The 9,028-nt window shown below is 36.9% G+C and overlaps 1 long non-coding RNA gene across 2 annotated transcripts; it reads right to left on the bottom strand.

Moving 5' to 3' along the window:
• Positions 1-401: 401 nt before the first annotated feature.
• LOC127876331 (uncharacterized) lies at positions 402-5,083 on the bottom strand. 2 transcript variants are annotated; one of them, XR_008047804.1, is made up of 4 exons: positions 5,004-5,083; positions 4,601-4,694; positions 2,003-2,152; positions 402-496 (listed from the first exon to the last, which is right to left on the bottom strand). It is a non-coding gene; the product is annotated as an uncharacterized LOC127876331 (long non-coding RNA). The 2 variants fall into 2 exon arrangements; XR_008047803.1 differs by lacking the exon at positions 5,004-5,083 and having other exon boundaries at positions 4,601-4,866.
• Between the last annotated feature and the right edge of the window lie 3,945 nt (positions 5,084-9,028).

Here is a 9,028-nt window from a genome sequence, read left to right as displayed (position 1 = left end):
GGTGAAATCGATATATATCGCTTACTTTTTCTTAAGGGTTGCTGCTGTCCTCAAAAACGCGTTAAATCGGCTAACGTCCTCGTAAACGTTGAATGCGTTCAACAAAAGCGGCCATGTTTGAATACTGCTTTATAACTTGAGACAGGTCGAACGCTTGCTCAATTATTTTTGCTCAAACTCAGAGATGAGTCTGACTCAGTACTTAAAAACGTTTTGTGATCACCAACTTGAGCAAGCTGTTTACACTCATCTCAAAAGTTGAGCAAAATCTCAAAGTTGAGTCAAAATATCGACTTAAGTATGTTTGTGATACTAGGCCATGGTTACGACTGGCTATGTACTATGTACAAGTTGTAATAAATTTATGTCCTGTTCTGTTCTGTATTTTTCCACAACAGCAATATTTGGGGGGCAGTCTACAGTTTTTCTGGAAAATCCCCAGGCCGACAAGCACTGGTCTGCAAAACACCCTCAAAACAAGGCCTTCAGTCACAACCTGAAAATATATTCAGACCATATTCATTGCGGCCCGTCAACAGCTTGAAAATAAAGCACAAAACAATGCAGAAAATGCTCTTTAAATTTATATCTGGGGTAAAATAGACCTTTTCGGGGGTCTCGGAAATTGCCCATAAAAACCCCATTTTTACATAAACCCGGCAATCACATTTAACTTTCCGGGTAAGAATACGCACACAGTCGACAACATGCTTTGCACTATCAAAGCAAATGCTTCCAAACTAACCCAAACAAAATGGGTCATTACCATTGAACTTTTTTGCACTGCTAACTTATTTAAACCCACCGTTGAAATCTGTCAAATGCCGGCAGTTTCAAGCAGAAAGTACATGTGTTTACTTCTCACTCAGCATGTTGTTGTTGTTGACTAAAATTCAGGTCACTTAGAATCGAATTACTAAAAACATGTGAAATTACTAGAATATTGACCATTTATACTTACATTTCAGCTCCTGGAGTCAAAAAACTATTTCTTTTAGGCCATACACCTTAAATTCAGGAAATTGACCGGGGCCAATGCGCAGATAAGGCTGAAAAACTGTAGACTGCCTCCTTAAGATAGCAGTCAAAAGTTGTAAACCCATCTAAATTTGAATTATTTGTATACTTCAGTCAATTCTGGATGAAACTGGGTGGTTTTCTTTGTGAAATAACTACAATGTACAATTGCATACTATTTTTAGTGAGCATATCAGCGGCGGCATTTTCACGCAACTTTTTGGTCATTTTTTTGGTTTTCTATCCAAGTCTAAAAATCACTCAGTTTGCACAGATATGAAATGTAGGTATAATCATATTGCCACAAATGACTCCTTATGAGTGTCATCTTTGATCCTGAGTAAAAAATTGTTCACAACACTGGTCAAAGTTAAAAAATAAAATGAATTTTGATGATTTTTTCCATAAAATCAGTGTGTTTTACTCACTTTTCATCAAAGTTGATGCACATTTAGGGGTTTAAATGGTTTGAAAGGCACTAAATGTTGTATTAATAGTTGATTTAAGTCAACTTGGTATTACTTGCATAAACAACTAAGCCTATGGCACACAGAAACAGAGACTGCAGCTCTAAAGCAGATGTGCGTACAATGCAAGGTAGGTAATTCCTATAGCCATATTTGACCATGAAGTTCCAATTCTTAATACACTCACATTTTTTGGTCTAAATATTTGTCTTATGGTAATATGATGCCATTGAAGCAAGATTAGAGCCCCAAAACAATGACCTGGGTGATATTTTGCAGATAAAACCTTCATTTGTGGGAGTCTTTATAGGCCAGGGTATCATTTTTGTGAAAGTTGCTATTCAGTCAACATCTATTTTTCTACTTTGGACATACATTTGTACTTAGTGTGAAAATGCCTTTTAATTACAGAAAAAGCGCGGGGAATATTAGCACACGCAGGAGTAGAGGCAAGAAAGCCACCCAGTTTAAGCTGGGACACAAGCCAAAATGGACTACATCCACTGAAATACACCAACCTGGAGTTTCCAGTGCAAGTTCCGAGGCGCCGAAAGCTTCTAAACGACTGGTACGGCTGACAGACAAGGAAGCCTGGGACAGTCAATTCGTCAGAACCACAGCAGGGTTAGCACAGGCAGACACTCTGGCATACACTCTCAGACCTAAACCTGAAAAGGAAGAAAAAACAGATTGTGAGTGTGACCGCAATGAAAATTTCATTGTGAATAATGAGAAAATGCTGGCACTTATTAAAGATGTACATGCAAGTGGTTGTTAGAAGCCAAACATGAAAATGAAAGTTACACGTGCTGGTCTGTGTGTCTACATCTGTGTAAAATGTAGTTACTGTGGATTTAATTCGCAAACATTGCCAATGTCGGACACAATTCAGACCGCAAGAGGCCCCCCTGCAGGATTTTTGAACTATTTAGTAGCAATGCCAGTGCTAAAATCTAAAATTGGAATGGATGATGTAGCTACTGTATTAACATGGCTTAATATTAAGGCACCATGCAAGCAAACATTTCAAAAAAAGTTTAATGACTTGGGACAAGCACAAACAGAACTGAGCGACAAACAATTGGAACTAAAGCAGGACTATGTCGCAAATGTCATGAAAAAAGCCGGCTTCGAACCTGAAGTTGACATCCAATTTGACGTCGCCTACACATGTCGACCCCAGGGGGGATGCGAAAAGTCTACACAAAGCTTTGGGGCCCTGGTAGAACACAATACAGGTCAAAAACTCCCACTTGCCATAGCCATGGCCAACAAGCATTGCAGAAAAAGGTACTGCAGGCATGATAACTGCTCAAAAACCTTTGCAGCTGAGGCCTCCATTGCAAGCAGTGAGCGAGTATTACTTCACAGGTCATTGGATAAAGTGAGAGATGATCCTTTGGCAGTAAAGTCAATAACCACCGACTCTGGTACGCAATCGGCAAAGGCTATACGGGATTACTATGAGCTTAAAAAGCAAACAAATCACTTAAAAAAGCAGACGGCCACCCACTACAAGTGCTTTGTTCACAAGCTGAGAGCTCTCGAAAGACATGTGCGTGCCGCAAAGTCAGACATCAAATCCATTCCAAAAAAGTACAACAAAGACGAATACATGCGTAAGCTGGCCAGCTGCCTCCGCTGCCGAGTGCGCATTGGACTGGAAAAACTGCGAAAACAGAGCTGCAGTGATGAGCTTTTTCTTCGATCGGCCAAATTTGCTTTAGAAAACATCCTGCATTGCTTCTCCGGAGATCACAAGATGTGCAAGGAACGCTCACGAGTGTGCACCTATCGAGTGACCAGCTCGTACAAACATTTGCCCTATGGAGAGCCACTAGCACTCCAGGAGAGTGACAAGAAAATTGTTTTAGGAAACATTACTAACACATTTGATGCCACGGGGTTGAAAGAAGTGGCAAAGCTCTTTAACACAAATGCTTGTGAGAGCTTAAATGCATCTGTGTTTCAGTATGCCCCCAAAACTTCATTCTATGCTAGAAACTTTGCAGCTCTGTGTCATTCTGCAGTTCATACAAGGTCTTTGGGGCCCAGCAAATCATCAATGAAGGTGGCAGAAAAGGTGACAGGGAAAAAAATCAGTTTACATAGCATGATATACAACCAACTGAAGGCCAAGGATCGCAGACGGGAATATGACAGCCGCAGGAAGGCCTCAGTGCGGTACAAAATAGTCAGATTCTACCTTAGAAAGCGGCACGCAAACAGAGCCCTGTACCGGGACGGTCTATATGCCTCTGAAAGTATGCCATCTACAAGTGCGGCTGACCATAGCTATGGACTTAAAGTGTAAAACAGAAAAACTTGTGATGTACAGTACATGCAAACTGCGAACGGCAACATAACAATAACCTAACTTGTATATTTACCGCAGACCACAGACAGCATTCCCTGAAGTCCCTGTGACCCGAGCATTGACCATTTGTAAGGCACACGTTGCGGGAATTATTAACAGTTACTGGCTCATACGATAAATGCTCTATATTAATGCAAAGCTTATTGTGTCAGAGGTGTGAGATATGGAAATTGCGCTGCAGTGCACTGTGTCCGGAATCACACAGATAGTACTTGAGACGGTGGACTTTTAGCTTGATGCGCTTGCCCGATACAACAACACGGTGCACACCATAGCCGTACCTATCTGTTTCACCAGTCCACAGGCAACACAGACCAACCAACTCACTCTTTTCACCCAGAACAGCTTCCAGTTTCACTACAAGCTGATCCGGGGGAAAACTCGAAAAAAAAGCAGCGGCCATGAGTCACAGGGTCTTAAGCACAGATGAATCTGAAGAAAAGTGAAGTAAATACTCTTAATTTTGTAGCATCACATTCTATTATGCCTATTTAGAAGATTTCACTCTCTGAAAAGTAAATTTTAATCACCTATGATAAGTATAGTGGTTAAACTGTCATGCAAAGTAGGGTTTTATTACAAAATCAGGCTTACCTCTCCCTACTGAAATGTTAATATCTCTGCTCAAATTGGTCAGAATTGAATGGGAAAACTGTTTTCAGGTGTTGATGATTATATTTTATCAAAAAATGTCACATTTGACTATGCTGCGTTGGGTGTGAAATTTAGCATTTTTTACCTTAAGGGGGCAGTCTACAGTTTTTCTGGAAAATCCCCAGGCCGACAAGCACTGGTCTGCAAAACACCCTCAAAACAAGGCCTTCAGTCACAACCTGAAAATATATTCAGACCATATTCATTGCGGCCCGTCAACAGCTTGAAAATAAAGCACAAAACAATGCAGAAAATGCTCTTTAAATTTATATCTGGGGTAAAATAGACCTTTTCGGGGGTCTCGGAAATTGCCCATAAAACCCCCATTTTTACATAAACCCGGCAATCACATTTAACTTTCCGGGTAAGAATACGCACACAGTCGACAACATGCTTTGCACTATCAAAGCAAATGCTTTCAAACTAACCCAAACAAAATGGGTCATTACCATTGAACTTTTTTGCACTGCTAACTTATTTAAACCCACCGTTGAAATCTGTCAAATGCCGGCAGTTTCAAGCAGAAAGTACATGTGTTTACTTCTCACTCAGCATGTTGTTGTTGTTGACTAAGAAATTGTTTTTTGACTCCAGGAGCTGAAATGTAAGTATAAATGGTCAATATTCTAGTAATTTCACATGTTTATTGGGTCTTTTCGTAATTAAGAAGTTGTCTCCCATTCGGGTAGGTATCACGAGTATCCCGTGTAAAACGCGGTCCGTCTAACATGCGAATATGACTCATATCCGCGGATTGACCGAAACGTGCGGATATGGACGAATACAGTCAATATCGACACTTTGTCTGCAATGTTTAATAAAAAAATTACACAATATGCGTTAAATATGTTAGTATTGTCTCAAAATATAACAATTTAAAAGACATTATCATTTTTCCAACTCTTAATTCATATCCGCGAACATGACGAAGTGCCAGAAGATTGTTTTAGGGCTACACACCACAAACAATATAACCATGCCGAAACCACATATGTTTTGTTGTACAAGTTTACATAATGTTTATATAATATAATGAATGTATTATTATTCTTGATGTCGTCTCAAAACTTTAGTATTTTGATATACAATATGCTTTAGAAACTAGTAAAGTATTTTTGGGCCGATTATCGCCAGACCACAAGTAATTAATGATATTAAATATATTTAAATATACTGAATGTTATGAATGCAGTAAATATTGTCTAAAATGTCACTGCTTCAAGTGGCAATATTCATTTGAAAATAAATGATGATTTCAAATGCGCGAATATGATAAAATCGACGAATGTGGTTTATCCAATAAAGGATCTATATTTGTAGTATGATCACTCGTGAATTAAAGGGATATTATGGGCATCTAACAGTTGATAGGTGTCTATCGCCACCGTTGTTTAATTTTGGTGTTTTCAATTCATATACACTTATATTTGTTAATGCAGCATCAACTTACTAAAACAATATACCGGAAAGAGAAAAATAATGCATTTGAATATCAACTGTACTTTCGTTTTGACAACTGACGACGGAAATGATTCGATTTACGATGTTAATCTTAATTTAGTTTTAGTGAAGATTCGTTCATAAGACACAAAGACACTATTTTGTTTTACGGATCATTTCGGCTTAGAGGAGTGGGTGAGTCATGTAAACTATCGAATATTATATATAATTTTATAAACAACTGGTAGCAAGATGACTTGCAGATAATTGGTCAGTAACCACATTTTAACTAAATATTTTGACCTGTTGATTCTTTTTACCTCAATTTAACAGTAAAAATGCCCATAATATCACTTTAAAATCGATAATCCACCGAATCCCACAAATGTCCTCTATATATTATAGTTTATTGGTACATACAAATATGCACGTCATTTTATTTATTCAAATGAACAAAGGATATCGTAGTGCTACATTTAAATGTTTCAAGAATGATTATAACCATTATAGTTGCGCTGTTATTGAAAAGCAATGCATGTCCCGCTAAAATTTTATATTATGTTTTATAAGTGAATGTAACAGCTGTAATATTAATCTTAAACATATATGCTTCGTATTTTAAATTTTCGGGATATTGGATATGAACTGTTGAAATATTAACGAAAATCTAAAAAAAAATGCGGGAATTAAAATGTAGCACTACGATATCCTTTGTTCATTTGAATAAATAAAATAACGTGCATATTTTTACGTACCAATAAACTATAATATATAGTAACAATCAAATATAACATATTTTACCTTGCATATTTACAACACATTGTGTATTTTTCATTGAACATTAAAATGAACATTGCAGAAAAAGTGTCGATATTGCTTATATTCTTCCATATCCGCACTTTTCGGTCATATCCGCGGATATGAGTCATATAGGCATTTTAGACGGACCGCTTTTTACTCGGGATACTCGCGATACGTACCCGAATGGGAGACAACTTCTTAATTACGAAAACCCCGAATATGTTTTTCGGCGTAAGCTGTATTAAGCCAGCTTTTCACCCTTACTTGACCTTTGTAAGTGTCCAATAATATTCAAATAAAATTTCCCGCGGCTAGGTACGAATGAATACACTTCATTTATTCCATTGGCTGATTTGAGTATAACTCCAGAACATTGGAAACATATCCGCGTCTTTGTAACACTGTTTTACTGCATGAAACAATTTTATCTCTAATGAAAAGGCTCAATAGATAGAACAGTTTTACAATCAATTTTCGACATAAATACAGTTTGTGCGTTCACCTTTTATTTTCAGAGAATTACCAGCGCAAAAGCGTTTATACTAAAGGCTATATTCTCATATTTAGTACTTACTTGCATTGCATTTCAACCCGCGAGGTTTCGGGTCAATTCGCGGCCAGTGTGTGAAAGTCAGAGTTTATATACAGTTCATCACCGGAGTTCGCAGAAGGGGTTGCGATCTTTTCATTGAAGGATAAAATTGGAATCTATGCTATTTTTGTCTGATGGAGTAAATAGTTCGTTTAGTCGCTTTGTCGATATATCAATATTTTAGACACATCTGTTGCCTTGGTCGTGTACAGTTGGCGTAAACAAGCCGTCGTTTTAGCAGCAGAATTGTTACCTAACTTTAATGCATTGCATTCCAATCCGCAAGGTATCAAGGTCAGTTTGCGGTCAGTTGCAGAAATCTTTATATAAACGCCGTCTCGTAATCTTTGTGCACTTGAAGTCTGTTTTGATCAGAAAGATACTAAATAAAGATATTCGGCGATATTATTGTGGTATGTCAATCATTGATTTTTAATATGTTTTCAACATTTGCATGATAAGGACCAATTTTGATAAAATTAATTAGAAATATTTATCCATTTAGACCAGTTTATTAAGCATGAGCAAAATAATTCACTATACTATAATTATGCAAATAAATAAGATTCGAGTATTGCCGGCTGACCTATATGCACTCGTTTATTTTCATGTTTCTTGTGTTTTTCTATTCTGTAAATATAGATATCTGAGTAATAATATCACATAAAGCAAAATAAACCACGAAATCTGGCGCAACACCCCGTAATTGATTTGCTTGTGATGTAGCTAAGAACTGCGCAGAAAAAAGGCATCCGCTACTTTTTATCTCATAGAGATAACTTTTGATCGTTCATAAACATCGACCACAATCAACGCCGTATATCTTTTTTAAAGATATTTCTTGTTACAACTAACCGTAAAAACATACGCCGGATAAATGCGTACACAAACCAGTTCTTTGTTGCTATGGCAGTCAGAATTGTGTCCCTATGAAAGTTTTTTTTTAGGGCTGTCAGAAAATTTGTTTTTAATATAACTGTTTTACAGGAAGTATTTCGATCGTAGTACTTCTTAGACAAAACCTGTTTATGAATGTCAGTGTTCGAAAATCCAATAGAATTCCGATAATGTTGCTTTAACTGCTACGCACACAATTGAATGTAATAAAAACTGATATGAGAGCACAGAGAGCACGTAAACTGATATGGTAAAACACAATAGGTCAACCACGTAGTATTTGTATGAATTTATTCGACCATTCTTCTACTGCATAAAAAAAAGAGTGATAAATGGCAAATCCAATCAACCAAAGCAAATGCACAGACCCCAATAATATTTTAAACTAAATAAACAATGCTTTTATTTTAATTCATTTTATTTGATTTGAACATAATGTTTAATACCGTTCATGTAGCATTTATCTTCCTGTTGTGTCGTTTCAAATAATGAAGATTTATGATTAAACATACATAAAATAATGTGACTTTTAAAAATAAATACGTACTTGCATGTATATATGATCAGCTTTATGAAAAAGGAAGTGATGAATAGGTTTCTGTTTCATTGTACTCGTTTTCATTAAATTTATAGGATACACTTAATGGTGCGTTTACAAAAGATATCTTAAGACAGACATATGATTAAGTAACATACTGATACAATAACCACCATGATTGTTAACATGTTATTATCCTCTATCCTCACTGTTTTGGATTTTTTTTAGAACGCGTAAAAGTAAAG

This window comes from Dreissena polymorpha, chromosome 4, assembly GCF_020536995.1.
Source record: "Dreissena polymorpha isolate Duluth1 chromosome 4, UMN_Dpol_1.0, whole genome shotgun sequence".
Classification (NCBI taxonomy): domain Eukaryota; kingdom Metazoa; phylum Mollusca; class Bivalvia; order Myida; family Dreissenidae; genus Dreissena; species Dreissena polymorpha.
The sequence above is the reverse complement of the archived record's forward strand: the minus strand, read 5'-3'. Positions and strand labels throughout refer to the sequence as shown.